General features: G+C 45.0%; 2 non-coding genes and 3 pseudogenes across 2 annotated transcripts; 2 read left to right on the forward strand and 3 right to left on the reverse strand.

Annotated features, from left to right (window-relative positions):
• Window positions 1–522: 522 nt before the first annotated feature.
• Trnai-uau (transfer RNA isoleucine (anticodon UAU)) lies at window positions 523–615 on the forward strand. Its single transcript is given in 2 exon segments — window positions 523–560; window positions 580–615. It is a non-coding gene; the product is annotated as a tRNA-Ile (tRNA).
• Window positions 616–10,104: 9,489 nt separating this feature from the next.
• LOC109681230 (proteasome subunit alpha type-7-like) lies at window positions 10,105–12,828 on the reverse strand (annotated as a pseudogene).
• On the reverse strand, window positions 11,443–11,655 carry LOC141415142 (small nucleolar RNA U3). Its single transcript, XR_012440157.1, has one exon. It is a non-coding gene; the product is annotated as a small nucleolar RNA U3 (small nucleolar RNA).
• LOC141415146 (small nucleolar RNA U3) lies at window positions 12,812–12,915 on the reverse strand (annotated as a pseudogene).
• Window positions 12,916–16,849: 3,934 nt separating this feature from the next.
• On the forward strand, window positions 16,850–17,220 carry LOC109681229 (large ribosomal subunit protein eL31-like; annotated as a pseudogene).
• The last annotated feature ends 5,293 nt before the right edge of the window (window positions 17,221–22,513 follow it).

Here is a 22,513-nt window from a genome sequence, read left to right on the forward strand (position 1 = left end):
GAGTCCCGCTCGGATGACCCGGGCCCACAGGGGGACTCCATGTTGTGGCCGGGCCGGACCGGGCAGCCGGGTTCGGGAGGCGCGGGCCACAGTCACCAAAGGCTTCCGGGCCCCTCGCGCCTTGGGAGAGCGGGACCGCGAGCGGCGGCCCGAAGCCCCGGCCCCACCCCTCGGTCCGCGTCACCACGGCCGCGAGGCCCGCCCGCCGGTGGCCCTGGCCCTCGGCAGCCGAAGCCCCGCCGAGGACGCCGCCGAGGCCTGGCCGTAGGCTCCCCCTTTGGCGCTGCCCGGGACGCGGCTCGCAAGGCTCCACCACGCTGACGCCCCTGCATCCCCGAGAGGGACCCTCGCAGGACTTCCGGGCCGTCGCCGAGCCCGGCCGCCGGGCCGCAGCCATGGGCTCCGCTCGCAGTCGCAGGACGCTGGGTTCGAGCGGCGCCCGCGAGCCCGGCCGCGCATGCTCCGCGGAGGCCGCCGGGCGAGTGAACCCTGATAGAGCGTTCGCGAGGCCCGCTCAGCGGAGCTCCAGTGGCGCAATCGGTTAGCGCGCGGTACTTATACAGCAGTACATGCAGAGCAATGCCGAGGTTGTGAGTTCGAGCCTCACCTGGAGCATGACCCTTTTGGATGTCCGCACACTCCGTCCCTATTTTATCTCCATGCTGGAGGAAGGAGTTAGCCTCTCTTTAGTCTTCTAGTTCCTGTCTCTGCCTCAAACCCCAGGAAGCAGCTCGCTGTAGAACCTCGCACTTGTTTTCCCAGCAGCTTGTAGCCACCGTGCAGCATCCGAGCTCGAACCCGGAGGTCCGCTACTGACCTTCCTAGTCCTCTTCTTAGAAGGGTCTTTAACGGCCTTCGGTCAGTCTCGGGGATGCGGACCCGAAGTCCCGGGACGCTTCCCTAGGTCGGAGACCCCGGTGGGGCGTGGGGACCGCATACTACGGAGGCTCCCCGCGGACCGAGCCCGAGCTCCAGGTTCCGGGACGAGGCCGGGGTCCCGGGCGGGGTCCAGGCCAGCCCAGCGCGCCTTGCGTGGCGCCCGAGGCCCAGCGAGGGGCCGCACGTGGGGCGGGCGGGGTGGGGCCTGCATCCCTGCTTTCCAACGGGAGCGACAGCGCAGTAAGACCCCTCCCTCCGGCCTCCGACCCCTGGCCTGTGGACTCCTCCCCACCCCACCCCCAGGCACCCCGCCCGCCCCCGGGAGTCCCCTCCCTTTCCCTTGCCCCTGGTGTCACTCTGGACCCCAGAGGAGACTGTTTTCTTGGTCTGACCGAGTGGCATGCCAGAAATCCCGGATCCGACGTCCTCCCGGGGAGCAGGGACTCAGCCTGGGTTTGGAGTCAAGACTCCTGGGGTCCTCCCAGGCCCAGGGGTATTTGTCAGGGGACGGGAGGAAGGGGGAGGGGTGTGCGCCCGTGGTTGGGTGCGCCTTGCCCCACACCCCCAGGAGGTGTAGGAGGCCTCCTGGACGTGATCTGTCAAGGGGGCAGTTTTCTTCTGTTTTTGTAGACATGATCGTTGTTAAATTCTGGAATACCATTCAGAGTGGTGAAAAGCAAGATCTAGAAAGCGCAGAGAAGGTGGATGGAGGATGGCGCTCTTGTCTGTCTCCTCAGTAGCAGTGCTGTCCTTTGGTGGTGGTCACCTGCCCCATCCCCATATCAAGGACAAACCCCATACCAACTGGGGTGTGAGAAAGTCCGTTCACCTCACCTAATCCTCTCAGGGGCCCCACTTTTGGCTCATGGACTCATCCTCAGTAGGATGGCGGTGAGCTCCCTTTTTGAGATCAAGACTAGTCCTGCAAACAAACATGATCTCTATCCATTAGAGAAAAAAAAAGGTTGCTTATTTTCTTATGTTTTAAAAAAATTCGGTTGTGATGTAGTGTACCATATAATTCACCCATTTCAAATGTATGACTCAGTGGATTTTAGTATATTTGTAGCTATGTGCAACCACCACCACAATCAGTTTTTGAATATTTCCATCACCTCAACAAAAAAATCCTATCCCTCCCCCCATTCTCTGGTCACATACTCTCCCCCTCCCAGCCTGAAGCAGCCACTAACCTATTTTCTCTATGGCGTTCCCTATTTTGCACTTTCATAGGAATACAGCATGTGGTCTTTTGTGAGGCTTTTCACTTACCATAACATTTTCGAGATTCATGCATGTTCAACATATAACCACTTCATTTCTTTGAATAATATTCCATTGCATGGATTATTTTCATTTTCGAACAAAGGAAAAAAGGTTGGCATTTTCCAAAAAAAATTACTGAACAGTTCTTTTTAAGAGGGAATTAATTTTAAAATGTACAAGACATGAAACTGATCACACTTGGCTGGGGATTTTGGTGCACCTCTGTAATCCCACCTTCTTGGGAGATAGAGGTAGGAGGATCCATGTAGGAGGCTGGCAAGGGCAAAAGTGGGAGAGCCTATCTGAAAACAAACTAAAGCAAAAAGGACTGGGGACATGGCTCAAGTGGTAGAGCACTTGCAATAGTGAGGCCCTGAGTTTAATCCCCAGTACTGACCAAAAAAAAAAGGTGTTTCTAACCTTCAGAGGTTACTCGCTACATGGTTGTATCTAAAATGTCCTCCAAGGGAGGGGGATAAAGGAGAGGGATCATGGAGGGGATGAATTCAAATGTATATTTGATACATTGTAAAAACTTCTGTAAATGCCACAATGTACTCCCCCACCCAGCACAATAATAAAGAAAAAAAAAATGTCTCCCAAAGGCCATTGGTTACTAGCTGATGGGCTTTAGGTAAGTCATTGGAGCCTGAGGCTCAAATCTGTTAACTCACTCATGGGTTCATAGCTGAATGGAAGGTGGTGGAAACTAGAAGGTGGGGCCTAGTTAAAGGAAGCATCTTACTGCTGGTGTGCCCTTGGGGACTGTATCTTGTCCGCAGTCCCTCCCCCTCACCTCCCTTCTTCTCCCTCCACCCTGTTGCTTCCTGTTCACTTCCTCTGCCCCATGTTCCAGAGACCATGATGTGCTGCCTTGCCATCCATCCAAAGCAACAGGGCCAGCCGATGATGGACTGCAACCTCTGAAACTGAGAGCCCCCCAAAAAGTTTCCTCCTTGAAGTTGACTTTCTCAGATACTGTGTCACAGCTATGGAAAGCTGACTAACATACTGACCACTAGGACCTGATTACATTCTTTGGGCAGATTCCCTACACAGGCAAACGTGAATAAGTGAAAGTGAAACATAAGTCATTCTGTCTAACTTCACAAGAAGATCCTGCTGTACAAAGCCTCAGTCCTTATTTGAAAACTTCTGGCCTCAGAATTTCATTTCCTCTCAAGGCAATCCATTCTATTTTCTGACAAATCTTACAGTTAGAACATTCTTCTTAAATATTGTTTCTGTCCCTCCTGGTTACTGCTGGAATAGTGGTGGCTTTGGGAACTGTTTTTTTTCTGGTAAGATGGTGGGGTAGGAAGGAAGGAAGCAAAACTAGTTCTTTCTTTGTTTAATTTAGAAATCCAAACAGGAGAATTATTGGTGGGTAACAAACAGACTTTGGGTGGGCTGTAGTCCAACATCTTACAGTGATGTTGATAGGGTGTTGGTTTTTCTGTTTGGTTTTTTTAGGGTTGTGGTGGGTGTTAAAAATCAAATTGGGGGAAATGCTTTATAAACCAGAAAGTACTATGACATTATTGTCAGTGGACTAGGGGATTGGACCTGTGTATGATGTAAGGAGGAAGATAAGATGACCAAGTACAAGGTACACAAGCTAAGAAGGAAGGTTAGCATGATAGCTGAGCGGTCCCAGGTCCCCAGCAAGAGAACCTGATGCACCCCAGGCTCATGTCAGCTTTGAAGACAGCTTAGATGAGACCCCCATCAAAGTTGTGGGTGACACAAAGCTGAAAGGAGTGCAGATTCACTAGAATTTAGAGGAGTGGAACCAAATGTCTTTGACAAATGACAAGATGCAATTTAATGGAGCTTGCTGTAAGACTGTTCAGTTCAGAGTGCATCGTGTGGAAAGACATGGTTTGACAGTTGTTTGCATGTAAAAGATCTGGGGATTTCAGCTGTGTGCGACCTCAGTTGTGCCAACAGTGTGACCCTGCTGCTAAGAATGTCAACCAGTTATTAGTGTGTGTCTGTATAATGCATTACATGGTGTGATGTCAGGGGCCACAAAACAGCTCTGTGGAGCGAATCAAGCCTGCAGTTAGGTTTTGTTTGGCTTTCCAGCACTGACTATGCAAAGTGTTTACATTAAAAAAATAATTTGCCCACACATAGAGCAAAATTCACAGAAACGAATGACTTCACAGAAATGCCCGGATTTCTAGTTTCTAATGAAAAATCAGAAGACTGAGCACTTGGGGCCCTTGCTCCTCCATGGCAGCATAGGCTGTCCCCTTTTGGATGTCTGTGCCATCTTTGGTTTGCCACAGTCCCTGCCATGCTCCTGTAATCTCCAGCTGAGACTTGAGTCACTCATATTCTCCCTCCATGCCTTGGGTGTGTGGCCTCTGCATGGATAAAGGGAGCAAGTATCCTGTGGACCTCACAGTGGGTCAGAATTCAGCCAGAGGGCTGTGATCTGTATGAACAAGCTCATTTAAAATTCAACAAAGCAAAAGAAAACCAAACCCCAATTCTCTTTTGCAGAAAATCTCAAACATACGTAAAAGTAGAAATAACCCCCCACAGATCCGTCACCATTTAAAGAGTTATTTCATCTCCCTCCTTCCCACAATATTTGCCCTGGCCCCTGGGGTACTTTCAAGGAAATCCCAGATGGGGTTTAACTTATCTTGCAGATACAGTAGTCGGGATATCCAGCGGGTGACTCACTGGACCACAGTATCAAGGTTACACCTGACAAGAGCAGCAATAATTCCTCAGCCTCATCTCACACCTCGTCTGTGTTCAGATGTCCATGTCTCCCAAAGATATGTCTAAATCAAGATCCAAACAAGTTCTGCACTTTCTTTTGATTTATGTATCTTTTAAGTCTCTTTTAATCAATCTATACTACTTCTTTCTCCTCCTACCTCCTTTTACCTATAGAATTTCTTACAGAATTTGTCTAAGTGTATCCTTAAAGTATTTAAGCATATTCTTCAATCTCCTGTGACAATTACATCTAGGCAATATTCAGATTTATTTACTTGAAAAATACATATGCCAGGTGGTACTGGGAGCTGAGTAGCTCAGGTTAGCCTTGAACTCTTTACGTAGCCCCATGCTGTCCTTGAACTTGCATCCTTCTGCCTTTACCTCCCAAGTGCTGGGATTATAAGTATGACCCACCACGCCTGGCTCAGTGATGTTAATTATGATTCGTAATAGCAAATGTGGTCAACCTAATCTATCCAGCTTCTAACCTAAGGGCTTCTGCAGCCATTGATCTTTGTCTAGATCTATTAATTTTTTGAGGATTACACAATGATAGTTTTCTAATTCTGCAATACTTACAACTATGGGTCTAAAAAAAGAAACAAAAAACCCTTTTTCTCATCAACTATTTAGTTTTCCTAAAGCACAGTTCACATAGAAAACACTGGATGATTGCTTGATTCTTTTTTTTTTTCCTACTAATCTTTGTAACAACAAGCTGAAGCTTTACACAGTTTCCAAAGGTAACTGTGTTAGTTATTTTGCATCACTGTGACCAAATACCTAAGAGAAACACCTTAAGAGAGGAAAAAAAAATTAGTCCTTGGTTTAGAGGTTTCAGTCCATAGTTCTTGGCTTCATCGATTCGGGGCCCATGGCAGTGGGGGCAAGTGGTGGAGGGAGCTTCTTGACTTCATGGTGGACAGGAAGCAGAGAGCGAGCTAGGGACTGGGGAACAGGTACAACCTTCATGGTGGTGACCCCAGTGCCCTAATTCTTCCAGCTAGGCCCCATCTCTTAAAGTTTCCAGAACCTCTCAAAATAGCACCACCAGCTGCAGACCAAGTATTCAAAATGCAAGCCTGGAGGGGACATCTCACATTCAAACCCTAACAGTTAACCATTAGGTGTTTTTTTCTCTTCTTCTTTGAGACAGGCTCTCACTATATAGCCCACACCTCTTTCAATTCACAATCCTCCTGCCTTCATCTTTTGAGTGCTGCCACACTCAGCAACCAATTAATTTTTAGTTTTATAATTTTTTGGAGTTATGGTTAATATACAATTAATTGCATTATTAATGTTGAGTAATTTTTCATGGGCTTATTAGATGTTCATTTGTCATCTTTGGTGAAGTGTGTATTTAAATCTTTTGCCCATTTTTTAAATTGGGTTCTTGTCTTTTCAAATTATTGAGTTGTATGAGTTTGGAATATTCTAGACAGAGTTCTTCTATTGGATATATGTCTTATAAATAATTTCTCCCAGCATATTAGCCAGGGCTCTCCAGAGAACCAATTGGAAACTGGCAGGGCAATAGGTTTCCATTCCAGCATCACGACAAACATGTGAGCAAAGCATCACACTGTGACATTGACTGCTATGACGTCACCAGGTGATAGGAAAGTTTCAGCTCCGTTGTAACCGTGTGGGATCACGCTTGTATATGTGGTCTGTCATTGAAACATTGTTTTGTGGTGCATGACTGTATTTCTCCTATCTCTTAAATTTATTATATTTAACTTTCTATTCTTTTTATAGCTTCAGATGGAAACTCAAGGATATAGAAGACTTGCACAACAGTATGAATCAATTTGATGAAATTAACATTGAGAGTCAAGTGTAGTGGTACAACCCCATAATTCCAGCACTGGGGGGACTGAGGCAGGAGGATTAGGCTACTCAGCATTAGGCATTACTTAGCATTGATGCTACTTGGTGAGTTTCAGGCCAGAGTGGGCCTATATAGTGAGACCCTGCATCAAAAAAAAAAAAACAAAAAAGAAAGAGGAAAGGAAAGGAAAGAGGCAGAAGCTGAAGAAATCAATCTGACATCTTTCTTCTTTCCTAACACAGGCATGTTAGAGCTATCATTTTCCTCTCTTACTTTCACTGCCTCCCACAAATACTTTGTGTTTTCCTTTACTTGCAATTTAAAATACTTTCTGTTTTCCTCTCTGATCCATGGGTTATTTGGAAACTTGTAACCTAGTTCTAGATATGTGAGGATCTTCCAGATATCTGTTATTGCTTTTCAGTTTAAGTCCATTGCCTTCAGAGCTCCTTTGAATCCTTATAGTTTTTCTGGACTTGTTCTACACCCCAGGATGTGAATCTTCATAAATGTTCCAATGAACTTGAAAAGAAGACAAACTGTGCTGTTGTCAGACAGAGAATTTAACCAACATTATCTTTTTTTTGGGACAAGTTCTCACTATATAACTCAGGCTGGCCTCAAACTTATGATCCTCCTGCCTCAGCCTCCTGAGAACTGGGATTACCCATGTGCACCACCACACCTAGCTTTCAAGGTCAATTTTTATCAAGATGACCTATAGTGTTGTTCAGATCTTCTGTATCATTGATTTCCTGCCTATTTGTTCTGTCATTGAGTGGAGGGTATGAAAATGATCAACAATAGTAGATTTTTTTCTATATCTCCTTTTACTTCTATCTCTTTCAGCTTAATGTAATTTGCAGTTTAGTGGTTGGGTGTGTAAGTGTTAGGATTGATTAATTGACCCCATTATCATTGTTGCTGCTTCCTTTTTCCATGTTAGGCCAACAAAAGTCTCATCAGTTTGGCTCCTGGCTATTTCTGACATGATCTTGAGTCTTTGATAGTCTCCTTGTTTCTGGCATTACAAGATATTCCCAAATATTTTGTACATTTCCTTCTTCAAACTTGGAATCAGCTATTTCTTCTAGGAGTCTGACTCCTTTTGTCAGGAAATGTGATGTAGAGATCACAATTTGTGTGCTAGAGTTTCTTATTGACACTCCATGCTTGCCATATCATTTAGACCTTTTCAATGAACAGAAGTAGGAAATCCATGTCTTTTTAAAAAGAGAGCCAGGTGTAATGGTGCATGCCTATAGTCCCAGAATGCTAGAGGGAGACGCAGGAGGATCAGGAAGACCATCCTGGATGAGAGAGAGAGAAAGAGAGAGAAAGAGAGAGAGAGAGAGAGAGAGAGAGAGAGAGAGAGAGAGAGAGAGACTGGGTTTATAGTAATATTTCCACTTCAAGTTTATACCTATTATTTTATATTTCAATTTCTTTTTTTCTTTTCCTGAAAATAGTAGTTCTTTATAATTTTTGTATAATTACACAGATACACCTGTATAATAGTTTCAAAACAATTCCTTCCTTCCTTCCTCCCTTCCTTCCTTCCTTCCTTCTTTCCTTCCTTCCCTTTTTGAGACAGCATCTCACTATGTAGCCCAGGCTAGTCTTGAACTCTGTGTAGCCCCAACTGAACTTGGACTTGGGATCTTCCTTCTTTAGCCTCCCGTGTGCTGGGGCTGCAGAAGTTGCCATCACACTCAGCATCAATGTTATTTCTAAGAGTAAGATCGTTGAATGTAGTTTAAGATTCCTTTGTGGTAAATTTTTGTCCTTAGTTTATATTTAACATACAGTATGCAAAATACAGTTTTGAAATAAAAGTAATTTTTCTACATATGGCTATGTTACCAACTATACAGTGAGCGTCGTTTGATTCAGTTTGTTTTACATTTTTGGGGATTACTTTTATTTTTACAATTTTGGCTTATTTATCTAAAATATTTACTTGCTTCCAATGTAAGAACTATGAAGCAAGTTTAATTTAATTCAGAGAAGTCTAGTTATAGCCTTGCCTCCTCAACCTGACTTCCTCCTTCCCTCTCTTGGTAACCATTGTCTATCTGAGAAGTATAAGGAAATATGTGTTTGTATGCTGCATCCTCCTGTTTTGTTTTGTTCATGTTGATCTCACTAACAGTATGTTCTGAAGATTCTTTCAAAGTGCAGGTACAGCTCCTCCTCATTCCTTATTGCCCCTACATACTATTTCTTTTTTCTTTTTCTTATTCTTTATTTGAGACAGAATTGCTGTGTAGCTCAGGATGGCCTGGAACTCTGGATCCTCCTGTCTCTGACTCCTCGCTGCTGGGACTTCTGACACCTATTTCAGCTTTATCTTAATCTTACAATGTTTAAAGTCATCTTGAAACTATCTTTAATTTTATTTAACTGATTATTATTGTCCTATTTGAACTTTTCTTAATTTTTTTTTTTTTGATGATAGTAGGCAGACACTGTACTGCTTGAGCCATGCCCTCTACCCTTTTAGCTCTGGTTATTTTGGAGATAGGGTCTCCATTTTATTTTCTCGGCTGGTCTGGACCATGATCCTATTTTATGCCTCCCACTGTCACTGGGATAACAGGTGCACACCATCTCAACCAATGGCTTTTGGTTGACATGGGATCTTGTGAACTTTTTGCTAGGACTGGCTTCAAAACTCCATCCTCTTTGTCTCCAATCTCAGTCTCCCAAGTATCTAGGATTACAGGCTTGAGCTCCCATGCCCAACTTCTAGCCTATTAATCTTTTTTCTTCTTTTTAGCTTAAACAGTAAAACTGAATTATCTCTAATTGCTGGGTTGAATCACCCCATAGGAGTACAGGCAGGCAGCTGGTTTTGCCTTTGCTCTGCAAAGGCCTGGTGAGTAAGATAACTTTCTGGTTTGTGGTTCTGTGCCTTATCCCACAACCCTGACTTAAAGATCCAGGGCAGGCCCAGAGTTCAAACCCCACAGTGCCACTAAAAGCGAAAACAAAAAAAAACGATCCAGGGGACTAGAAACCCCTCCCTCCCCTCAGTATTCAGTTTATTTTGGAATAGCTACCTTCTTAACTGACAGTGAATACTCAAATTTCATGAAATTACTAATTAAAAAAAATTTTCAAGCTTTTCATAAATTTGCTTATGTGAAGAAAAGCAACACACTGGACAAGTTACAAGGTCTAGTCTCAGACTTATATGGAATTGTGACTGCCTCAACAATTGCTGGAATCTGCTTTCCAAGAAAGTCTTCACATTAACCTATGTGTGACCGAAGACAGCCACCAAGCTGACTTTCTCAAAGAATCAAATGCAATGCTCAAACTACCTTATTTCCTCTAAAACCACGCTAAGTAATTCCAAGGAGGGAGCTCCCATGCTTAGCCTAAGAATTAAGCAATCTTTTTTGATTTTTCTTCTTTGCTTCTTCTTTTTCCTTTCCTACTTCAGTTACTTGTAATTCAATTGCTTTGGCACCAAACATTCTCAAAAGTTGATTTCAACATTTCCCTACCAGATCAGATAACTTCCTAGTGAATCTCTTATTGTTAATTTGATAGCTTCATTGTTGTTTGCTATGGCATCCTCTGTGGAATTCTTTCTAGAAATTCTCCAACAGTTCTAGTCCTTTGGCCTATGGCATTTGCTTTCCAAACATGATATGTACTGGATGGATCTGTCAGTTATAATCTTGGGATAGTAGCATCATCAAAACGTATTGAAAAGGTGTTCATCCACTGCTCTGAGTGTATTTCTGCTTTCAAGTTGCTATGAAGTGAGTTATGCACGCTACCGTGACTGGGACTGGGTCCTTAGCTGTAAATTCATGACTCTGGCATCCACCCAGGGTCTGTTTATCCTCCTCTCGCATCAGCAAACTGTCCTGCAAAGGCCATGCAGACGTGGCCATCGAATGCACGTTTTCCTCATAGTTCTTTTGTCTCCAAGCTTGCCAACAGAATTCTTTTTTCTAGCCCAAGCACAACTACCTTGGTGCCTGGAACTCCAACCACAGTGGGTCCTTTCTTCATTGCTTCCTGCACACATCCCTCTTAGAAAAGATCTGGGGAGAAGACAGTGGTTGCCCTGCTGCACCAAGAGGCATCGCAGCGAACTACAAGGACTCCCACCCACCCTTAGATATCACCTACGCTGAGGCTGGCAGGGAGCTGCTTTCATGCCCTCTCTTCTAACAATAAGTCACTCATAGTGGCTACCAGTTGAAACTTCCAAGGAATATGGACCTAGGAGAAGAGAGGGCTGGGAGAATATAGGCTACCTTTAGAGAGAAGCGGGGCAAGAGACAGGGACATCTGAGGGTGTCTGATGCTCTGATTTTTCTTTTTCTTCTTTTTAGTGCTGGGGATTGAATCCAGGGCTTTGTGTATGCAAAGCACACGCTTTACCACTGAGCTACACCCCCAGACCCTGAGTCTCTGATGCTTAAGACCAGCTTCACCCATGTACTTTTTGATTGTGAGCCAAAAATATTGCCATTTTGTAGTAAGCCAGTTAGGCTTGAATTGTTTGTAGCCAAAATGGGTCTCGGTGAGTGTGGCTGTCACAGTACCACGTGGCATTTTAGTTTGATGACTGATTTTCAAATTTTCTTATTCCCTCCCTCCTCCCCTTCTTTCTTTCTTTCTTGCTTGCTTTCTTTCTTTCTCTCCTTTTCTCTCTCTTTCTTTCTTTTCTTTCTCTCTTTCTTTCTTTCATAAAGGAGACCACTCAGATGATGTCCTCATCCTCTTGCTCCTATAAAGGAGAAGAACGATCATCAATGGCAAATGGCAGCTGCAACACAGCAGTGCCAATAGCCAGCTTCACCCTCAGGCAAGAACATCATACCTCCTCTTTGTGGTTTCCAGTACTCTACAAGATCAGAGAAACTTCTCTAGTAATGAACTATAGAAATGATCCCTGCAAGTATACTCTTTGATTTTCAAATTTTCTAAAGAGAGATTGGGAGAGTTGTAGTGTGAGGCCAGCCCCTGCAAAAAGTTAGCAAGACTGACCCCATTTCAGTCAGTAAGTAGGGTGTAGTAGTGTACGCCTATGATCCCAGCTATAAGGGAGGCGTAGGTAGGAGGATCAGGGTCCAAGGCTAGCCTGAGCAAAAATGCTGTACCTGGAAAATAACTAAAACAGAAAAGGGCTGGGGACCCTCTTTTGAACACCCCCAAAAGTGGCAGAGCACCTGCTTAGCAAGTTAGAGGCCCTGAGTTCAAACCCCAGTACTACCAAAAATGAAAAATAATTCTTAATGAGAATTCCTTTCTGAAGAAAAAGGCAGCATCCTTTCTGCCTAAACTAAACATTACTTCAAGTTTCAATCTGTTAAATTGGACTGGGGATAAGCTAGTGTATCCTCCCCTGTGCCTTTGTACACAGCCAGCACTCTCCAAGAGCACACTTGCCCTCTCAGCTACAAAGTGACCCATCCAAAACATGACACTTGCTTTTTACCTTTCCCAAACCTGCCCTAGTCTTAATCTTTCCAGGAAATGGTCTTTTCATCCAGGCATCTGGGTTGTAACTGAAAAGTCTAGAAAATGCTTTCACTGTACCCTTCCATCCTCCCAATCCCCACACATTGACTCCATCAGCAAGTCCTGGTCTCCCCTCAATGAGTGTTCTTGCACTTCTCCTCACTGTAGTTCCTGTTGTTCTACCTGGACCACTGCAGTTGGCTTTTTTTTTTCTTTTTTTTGTGGGACTAGGGTTTGTCAGGGCTTTGAGCTTGCAAAGCAGACATTCTACCATGCCTCCAGTCCATTTTGCTCTGGTTATTTTGGAGATGGGGGGGTCACACGAACTGTTTGCCTGGGCTGGCCTCAAACCTCAATTCTCCCGATCTCAGCCTGTCAAGTAGCTAGGGTTACAGCCTGAGCCTCCAGTGCCCAGCACTCACCATACTCTTAACTGGCTCCCTGCTTCCACCTCCTACCCTTCCTCACTCCCTTGTCCACACAGAAGCCCAAATGAAGCTTTAATAACACAAATCAGATCCTGTCATTTCAAGGCTTTTACTTGCATACAGAATAAAATGCGAAGTACTGCAGCGATCTGAAAGGTCCCATGTGTTTGAACTGGCCCCTGCTTACGTCATGCCTTCTTGTGGTTTCCAATACTCTACACGATCAGAGAAACTTCTCTAGTAATGAACTATAGAAATGATCCCTGAAAGTATAGTCTTTGATTTTCTAATGAGAGATTGGGAGAGTTGCAGTGTGAGGCCAGCCCCTGCAAAAAGTTAGCAAGACTGACCCCAACCTCAATGCTTGCCACCCTGTCCTGGCTCGCTATGCTCCAGCCACTCTTAATCTTTCTCCTCCCTGTTTCTGCCTTAAGACCTTTGCAATGGCCAGATCTCCCAAGTCTTAGGGTGACTGGCTGTGCAACTCTCAGGTCTCAGCCGAGTATCATCTCCCTAGAGATGCTACTAAGCACAGTCTCTCTCCGCTACATCGACCTGTTTGGCTCCTGCTTATTCTACTTGTGGCTATCTAAAATGGTTGTGTTTAGATGGGTGGTATGGTTTATCTGCCATCACTAGGATGGACACTCCCATGGGGCCAAGCAGTAGCTGCACAGCACATGTTTAATGAGTGGGTAGAAGGATGATAAAGTGAAGAACGAATGTCCAGTCACAGGAGGGCTTTGCAGATGGAGCGTGGTGCCTGCTGTTCAGAAAGTTTTTTTGGCATCCTCCCAAGGTCTGGAGATGTGCCATTCCTCACCTCAGGTGGCTTTCTGTCTAGATGAGGAGTATGGCTCACCCTGGATGCTGGTGAGAAACCACCAGTGGAGAATGTTGGAGCCATGGCTCATAAACACTGGTGTTTGTGAGAATCACCTGGTGAGCTTGGGACCAGGCAGGTCCCCGGGCTGCAGCCCTAGAGGTTCTGTTAATGACACTTAGGAAGTCTTAGAGCTAGGGCTTGAGTAGAGGTCCTAAAGATTGGTGACCAACTTACCCCGTTTTAGCACTGATGACCTCATGCACCGGAAGGGTGGTGGGTGGGGTGGGGTGGAGGGAATCCTTTGGTCCCTGCAAACCAGGGTGACTTTCTCCCTAACCTGAAGGGGTTCCAAAGGAGCTAGCTAGAAACCCTGAAGTTGCCAGGAGCAGTTTCTTAAGGGAGTTGAAGTAGAAGAGTTTTCTTGCGTTTGGGTTTTTGATTGTCCCTCAGCCTTGCCTCTGAGGACTCTGGGTTTCTCAGGCAGCAGACAGAAGGGCGAGGAAACCATTGCTTCCTGAACACCTGCAATGAGCCGGCTGCTGTGCTACTGTCTTTATTACCCGATGTGTTCTTCAACGCTTTTCATGCCTCCCATTTTGAAGACAGCACACTTTGGGCTCAATAAGCTTACAGAGTTGCCCAAGCTCAGATACAAGCGAAACAGAGATGGGAGTGACAAAATCCGCCTGATACAGAAGCCCGGACCTTTCTAGGTGTTTGGCTGTGACCTCAGCTTGATAGTTGCACTTCAGTGCATCGGGAGTGGGCTGTACTGGGATGGAGGGAGGGCCCCAGAACTAGTTAAGGTTTCTTTGCCCCTGTGGTTAGGAGGTGCTTGGCGGCGCAGACAGCCTTCGACCGCACGGTGGCGCTGTGGCGCTACCCCAGAGGGTTCCCCTGGTCTGGTGCTTGGGCAGGGTCAGCCGCAGGACCTCTGCTGGGCAACCTGGGGTCTCGCTGTGGCTTTAACACGATCCTGGATCGTCTCTCACCCACAGTGCCCGAAACACAGCGGGAAAAGCCGAGCATTGCTCCCCCATGTGGAGGGCCCAGCTGGGAGGGCCTTGGGCAGAGAAGGGACTCTTTTTCTGTACTCCAGACTGTTTTGGCCAAGCGAAGACCTGGGCTGGAAGAACCAGGAGGCAAAGAGGAATGTCCCGAGTCCTGGGTGTCCCAGAAGAAGAGATGGCCCGATCATTCTCTGCCTGACTACAGGACATCCTCGCCGGGCCACAACCTGTCCCTATCCATGCACGTACCCAGGCTGCACCTGCCATTTGGGAAATCAACTTCTTTGGGAGCTGGATATTTTTATATATTAGACTCATGCATGGACCTAGGCCTAGGCTGGAATTCAGTCCTTCTAGGTTCTCACCAAAAACCAACAGCGGTGGAACTTTAAGTCTTCCCAGTCCACACTAGAGCCATGTCAAGAGCAGCTGCTGCTCCTGGTGGACTTGGCCTGAGGTTTGATGTTGGAATAAAAAGCGTTGTCTGTTCTTCAGCCAAGGGCTGTGTCCCCTTCTTAGTGCTCAGAATAGAGGCCCTGTATAGAAGCCTTGTTCAGCTTCTAGTGTGGGCAGCTCCTCTAGGCATCTTCCTGCCCTTAGCATGGAGGTCACCAGAACCCGTGGGACAGCAGGTAGTGATGGGGAAGGTGGTGATGGCGAAGAGGAAGTGGAGGAGGGTGTAGGGAACTTTGGGAAGCTGGTGCTTGTAAGTGAGATAGCCAAGCAGAAGGAGAAGACAGTGGCTGGTGAGGACACAGTCACCTTTACAGTAATACCTTTCCCTAGTCTCTGGGCTGAGGGGTGTGGCAGAAAATTCCATTTCGGATTTTTCTTTTTTTGGTATTATGTTTTCATTCACTAGCTGTTCACTTAGAATAAATTAAAATATTTATTTTAACTTATTTTATTTTATTTTAATAAAAATTAAAATATTTATTTCATTTATATTTTAAATGCCATTTTTAATTTAATAGACAATACACTGACAGGTTTGAAATTTAAAAGATTCAAAATAAGTATTTTTTTGTGCTTAATATATAAACAGACAGACCAACAGTAAGGACATTAAAGACAGAAGATAATTCATGAAATTGCTTGTTAAGGGTATTACCCTTGGTAGCAAAAACTTTCCCCCTGAATCCTACCTGCCTAAAATGTTGGGATTTTTTTTTTTTTTTTTCTTTAAGACAGGGTCTCCCTATGTAGCCCAGGCAGGCCATCCTCTTACCTCAGCTTCCCGAGTACTGGGATTACAGAGGATACCACCATGCCCAGCTAATGTTGGGATATTTTTGATATGCAGAATTTCAGCTTTTTATGAAGCCATGATTTTCCCAGTATAATCTTATTTAAGTCTGGGGAGTCATTGCTTTTTCTGAGATCAGCCCATCTTTTTCTTCACTCATTTTTCATGGCTTCATGGTTTGCTTTCATTCTCCTCGGATGCTGTCATTAGTGATGCAAGTAAGAGATGGAGCCAAGGGTGCTGTGGCTACTGAGGATGGTGCCTTGGGAGGACCATCAGCCTCAGACCCCCACCTGGGCTCCAAACTGTCATCTGTTACCAGCTGGCAGTTATGTGAGGCAGAATAAGCAGGGTGAGAAGGACCAGCTTCTGAAAGTGGACCCTTCCTGCTGGGAAGGGAGTTTGGGGAACTGACTTGGCCCTGGGCACCCAGAATGGATGGGGGGAGCAAACCTTGCTCACTGTCTGGATGACCTGTCCATTGGCCCAAGGTAAAGGTGTCCCAGGGTATGAGTGTGAGGAATCTGGGCACTTCTCAGGGACAGCCTGTGACTTGGGGAGTTCAGCCCACAAGGTTGTAAGAATCCATTCTGGAGACTGGGGAGCTAGATGGTCCATTAGACTGAGAACTCTGAACAGGGACCAAAGTGGGACACTAAAGTGGTGAGTCCTCTAGACTGTGGAAGACTCCATGTATCAGGACAGGTTTTGTTCAGGATATTTCTGGCAGCCAGCCTGCCCTTGTTACATTTCAGAAAATGGTGCTGACGCAGCTGAAATGTCCTGTTTGTTTGTATTGAGCATGAATCCTTAAGAAATAGTCACAGTGTGTGTACTTGTGTCATGCCCCAAGGCAACTTCAGGGCCCGGGTCCCAGTCTGACGGGGTATATGCCCATTGTCCCCTCATACCACTTCCCTGAATGTTCATGGCCTCATAAGCCTTGTTTATAGGGGAACCCTATTCTGAGCACTGAGGAGGGACACAGCTCTTGGCTGGGAGGCAGATGACTGACTAGCATTACTTTCATGCCATCTTGTCATGTGATCTCAGATCGCATGCTGCTCTTTCTTGGTGATCAATTTCCTTGTTCATAAAATGGGAGGAGGCCTTTCCAACCTAGCTGGGCAGATGGCTCCTGAGAAGAAGGGGAACAAGAGGATGAACTGTTCGGCCATTGACAAGGTGATGACCAAAGAATACACCATCAATATTCACAAGTGCATCCACGGACTGGGCATCAAGAAGCGTGCCCCCAAGAGAGAGCTGGGAATTTGCCTTGAAGGAGATGGGACTCCAGATGGGCCCACTGATACCAGGCTCAACAAAGTTGTCTGCGCCAAAGGAATAGGGATGCTCCCTCTCACATCCATGTGCGCCTGTCCAGGAAGTATAATGAGGCTGAAGATTCACTAAGTGAGTCCTATACTTTGGTGACCTAGGTCCTTGTTATCACTTTCCAAAATCTACACAGTCAAATGGGGATAAGAACTAACCGCTGATGGTCAAATAAAGTTATAAAACTTCCAAAAGATGGGATGATGGTCTTTTTTTTTAAATTCATATGTGCATACAATGTTTGGGTCATTTCTCCCCCTTTCCCCCACCCCCTCCCTTACTCCCCCCACCCCCTGCCTCTCCCCCCCCACCCCCTCAATACCCGGCAGAAACTATTTTGCCCTTATCTCTAATTTTGTTGAAGAGAGAATATAAGCAATATATTCCAAGGTTTTTGGTAGCTGAGATAAGGATAGCTATACAAGGAGTTGACTCGCATTGATTTCCTGTGCACGTGTGTTACCTTCTAGGTTAATTCTTCTTGAACTAACCTTTTCTCTAGTTCCTGGTCCCCTTCTCCTTTTGGCCTCAATTGCTTTAAAGTGTCTGCTTTAGTTTCTCTGCACTGAGGGCAACAAATGCTATCTAGTTTTTTAGGTGTCCTACCTATCCTCATATCTCCCTTGTGTGCTCTCGCTTTTATCATGTGATCAAAGTCCAATCCCCTTGTTGTGTTTGCCCTTGATCTAAAGTCCACATGTGAGGGAGAACATAGGATTTTTGGTCTTTTGGGCCAGGCTAACCTCACTCAAAATGATGTTCTCCAATTCCATCCATTTACCAGCGAATGATAACATTTCATTCTTCTTCATGGCTGCATAAAATTCCATTGTGTATAGATACCACATTTTCTTAATCCATTCGTCAGTAGTGAGGCATCTTGGCTATTTCCATAACTTGGCTATTGTGAATAGTGCCGCAATAAACATGGATGTGCAGGTGCCTCTGGAGTAACCTGTGTCACAGTCTTTCAGGTATATCCCCAAGAGTGGTATCGCTGGATCAAATGGTAGATCAATGTTTAGCTTTTTAAGTAGCCTCCACATTTTTTTCCAGAGTGGTTGTACTAGTTTACATTCCCACCAACGGTGTAAGAGGGTTCCTTTTTCCCTGCATCCTCGCCAACACCTGTTGTTGGTGGTGTTGCTGATGATGGCTATTCTAACAGGGGTGAGGTGGAATCTTAGTGTGGTTTTAATTTGCATTTCCTTTATGGCTAGAGATGGTGAGCATTTTTTCACGTGTTTTTTGGCCATTTGAATTTCTTCTTTAGAGAAAGTTCTGTTTAGTTCACTTGCCCATTTCTTTATTGGTTCATTAATTTTGGGAGAATTTAGTTTTTTAAGTTCCCTATATATTCTGGTTATCAGTCCTTTGTCTGATGTGTAGCTGGCAAATATTTTCTCCCACTCTGTGGGTGTTCTCTTCAGTTTAGAGACCATTTCTTTTGATGAACAGAAGCTTTTTAGCTTTATGAGATCCCATTTATCTATGCTATCTCTTAGTTGCTGTGCTGCTGGGGTTTTGTTGAGAAAGTTCTTACCTATACCTACTAACTCCAGAGTATTTCCTACTCTTTCCTATATCAACTTTAGAGTTTGGGGTCTGATATTAAGATCCTTGATCCATTTTGAGTTAATATTCGTATAGGGTGATATACATGGATCTCGTTTCAGTTTTTTGCAGACTGCTAACCAGTTTTCCCAGCAGTTTTTGTTGAAGAGGCTGTCTTTTCTCCATTGTATATTTTTAGTGCCTTTGTCAAAGATAAGTTGGTTATAGTTGTGTGGCTTCATATCTGGGTCCTCTATTCTGTTCCACTGGTCTTCATGTCTGTTTTTGTGCCAGTACCATGCTGTTTTTATTGTTATTGCTTTGTAATATAGTTTGAAGTCAGGTATTGTGATACCCCCTGCATTGTTCTTTTGACTGAGTATTGCCTTGGCTATTCGTGGCCTCTTGTGTTTCCATATAAATTTAACGATAGATTTTTCAATTTCTTTAATGAATGTCAATGGGATTTTGATGGGAATTGCATTAAACATGTAGATTACTTTTGGGAGTATAGACATTTTTACTATGTTGATTCTACCAATCCATGAGCAGGGGGGAGCTCTCCACTTTCTATAGTTTTCCTCAATCTCTTTCTTCAGAAGTTTGTAGTTTTCCTTGTAGAGGTCATTCACATCTTTTGTTATGTTTACACCTAGGTATTTGGTTTTTTTGAGGCTATTTTAAATGGAATTGTTTTCATATATTCTTTTTCAGTTTGTTCATTATTAGTGTATAGAAATGCTAATGATTTTTCTATGTTGATTTTATATCCTGCTACCTTGCTATAGCTATTGATGGTGTCTAGGAGCTTTTGAGTAGAGTTTTTTTGGGTCTTTAAGATATAGGATCATGTCGGGATGATGGTCTTGATCCAGCCTGCATACCAGATGACCAAGTCAGGAAATAGATGAGAAGCTGATTTGGAAAAGAGAACGTGGGTCATTCAAGTGCAAAATGCCACCATGAAGTTTCCAAGGTGAATGGAACCTTTTTTTTTTTGCCAACACGTGCTGTTTCTCCTAGTTTCACCAGCAGGGGGCAGCATTGCTCTCTGCCTGCGCTCATCTCCATCCTGCCCAGACACAATGCTTAGGACCTCTGACCAGTTTTTCACTCTATTCTCACCTCACATTCCCACTTCTTGAGCAGGAAGGTGGAGGGACCCAAAATGCCCAGGATGAGAAAGGCTTGGAAAGAGAATGAAAAATTGTCTCCCCTCTTCCCCCTCAAAAGCACAGATTAGCCAAGAGGAAAGTGGCCAGATCACAAGGCCTTATGTGAACACTTGGGTTGAAGGGTAACTGCTCCCCCATGGAGAAGGCAGTTTGGGGTACAAAAGGTCAGGACTTGTCCTTCATTGGGGTCATTTGTCTTTAGCTGGAAAGGCCAGTTCATTTCAGTGGGGGCAGTAGTGGGTCCTTTATTTTTGTGTGTGTTACAGAGTTGAAAATTTAATTCACACTTCAATTCATCTGTGCAGAAAAAAAAAGAAATTTCCTCATTTATTTATTAGTCTATAACTTTCTCCCAACCCCTACAAGATGGTTAGTGAGAAAAACAACAAAATGCTGAACTTTATTTAAACGTCATGGGACCAGACTGTGTAGCCTGTCTTGTTAAGCAGTCTTAATTTCTCTTACACAAAAGTGCTCAAGTCTCAAGTTACCTTCTCACTAAGATGGTATTAGGGTGTGTGGACAGACAAGGGCAGCTGTGTGACATCTGGCAGGAGGAAGGAGTTTGGATCTCTGAGTGTGTGTTGGCTGATATCCCAGCAAGGGCCATCTCTCCCCTGGTCACTGATTGTACTTGAAGCTAAGTTTATGTAACTCACGGTCCAGTTCCTCCTGGGCTGGTCAAAGCCTCACTGAACCTGGACTCCTCCTCTCCTGTGCAGTCACCTTGTTGTGCCTATGTTTCCCGGCAGGCCTGCTGGCTCACAGCTCAGCAGCCAGGCCCCATGGGAGCCAAAGCTGGCTTGTGAAAGCTGGATTTCTGGGGCTGCTCTGCCTTACTCTGGAGCCTTGTTGCTATAGGCAGAGTCCAAGGTGGTTTGGAGCAGCCTGGGAGGCTGCTTCTTCCCAGAATTCCAAGGGGAGTCAGGAACAACGGCTCCCTGTCTCTCGGGAGGGGCAAGCAGGCCAGATGTGATTACTTGGCTCCCCTTATTTGCTTTTGTCCTAGTCCCCTTCCCACCATCCCCCTGGGTGGGAAGGAAAGGACCAAAATTCTTCGTCTTCTGGCCTGGGCATCTATTACATAAAACTTCATGGTCCCTGCCCAAGACAGATGCAGGAATCCAGAAAAAATGCTCTCAAGAGAGCAGCCTGGTTTAGCAGACTTTTGACTTGTGGCATAATCCTATTTTGCAAGTCAGATGCCAAACATTACCACTTTTTTTTTTTCTTCTGACTATATTAAATCCCAGTCTCTATGCAGAGATGGGTTCCCCAGGCCAATGAAGGTGAAGGTGATGGGGTCCTCATGAAGGAAAAAACCACATTCATAAATTTTCAGATATCATCCTTTTATGCTTGAAATGTTACTGTATTTTTAAAAATTTTTTATTGTTTTATTATTCATATGTGCATACAATGCTTGGGTCGAAATGGTACTGTATTGAATAATGGAACCAAAGGAGGCAAAATGTGTATGATGTTGGAGGTTTCATCCACAGGAGGAATTCACTCTCTTGGTGGTTTAGACTTTGTCCTTCCCAGGGAGGATGCACAGTGAGTCAGATGCCACTCAGAAGAAAAAGAGAAAAACAAAAACCAAAACAACCCTCCCCAAAAAATGTGCACACTGAAAAGATGGTGCACCCAGCAGGAATCCTTCTGAGTTCAAGGACTCTGAAGAAGAGGCACTTAGCTTGGGCCAAGGCAAGACCAAGCTTCAGGAGATGAAAGGAAGACTGTAATTGGTGGGCTCTGATTCAGAAATCTCTTGTGCCCTTTCCTACTGGAGGACAGACTCTGCAGGCAATTCAAAGCAGAACAGTCTCAAGGAGAAGGCAGGGTGGTGGGTATCGCTCCCTGCCCTACCTCTGTGCTGTGGGCAGGCGGCCCAGGGTGTGAGTCCTCAATTCACACAGCTCACTCACGAAGGTGGTCACCCTGGGCAGGCTGAGGCAATGGCCACAATCACGGGTATTTGCTGGCATTTGTGGCTGGATATGAACTCGGTTATTCACTGTGTGTGTGTCCATGGGAATACTCAAAAGCACACAATAAATGCCAACAGTTATTATCATTAGACTCAGACATATACACAGAAGCAGACACCCCCAGATGTGTTCATTGTTGTAGTCAAAGACATAAAACAGCCATAAACCTTCATACTGATGCACTTGAATCTATACTTGTGGATATGGATGTGCACAGGCCCACCTAATAATCATAACTAACACCTACTGGAAATATACTACACTGTAGGCATTGTGTGTCACTGTAATCTTGACAACAAATTTACAAGGTAGATACTGTTATTTACTCAACTTAAATGGTGAATGGAGTCACATGGAAGTCAACTCACAAGTTCGAGGTCACAGCTAGTAATTGATAAGTTTGGGATTCCAGCTCATTCTGGCCCCAAAAGCCAGCACGTGTAGCCAGGGACTTTTCTCTCATCTTGCTCATAGACACTCATTGTCCCGAATATAGGTTCAATCTCAGAACTTTACACAGGTGTCCACTCTTTGGGGGAACTTGGGGAGGAGGCTCGGCCTGACTTCTGGTAGCTAAACCAAGCTTTGGCCTTCTTTGAGGACCTCAAGACCCCTTGTACTTTTTGAGTGCAGGAGACTTCCTGGGATGACTGTCTTCATTTCTCTGTCCTTTCCCAATTCTTGTTGCTCATCTACATTCTGGGGCCAAGGTGTCCCAAAACTGGACACCTTTGAGG

The sequence above is a fragment of the Castor canadensis genome, chromosome 12, assembly GCF_047511655.1.
Source record: "Castor canadensis chromosome 12, mCasCan1.hap1v2, whole genome shotgun sequence".
Taxonomy (NCBI): domain Eukaryota; kingdom Metazoa; phylum Chordata; class Mammalia; order Rodentia; family Castoridae; genus Castor; species Castor canadensis.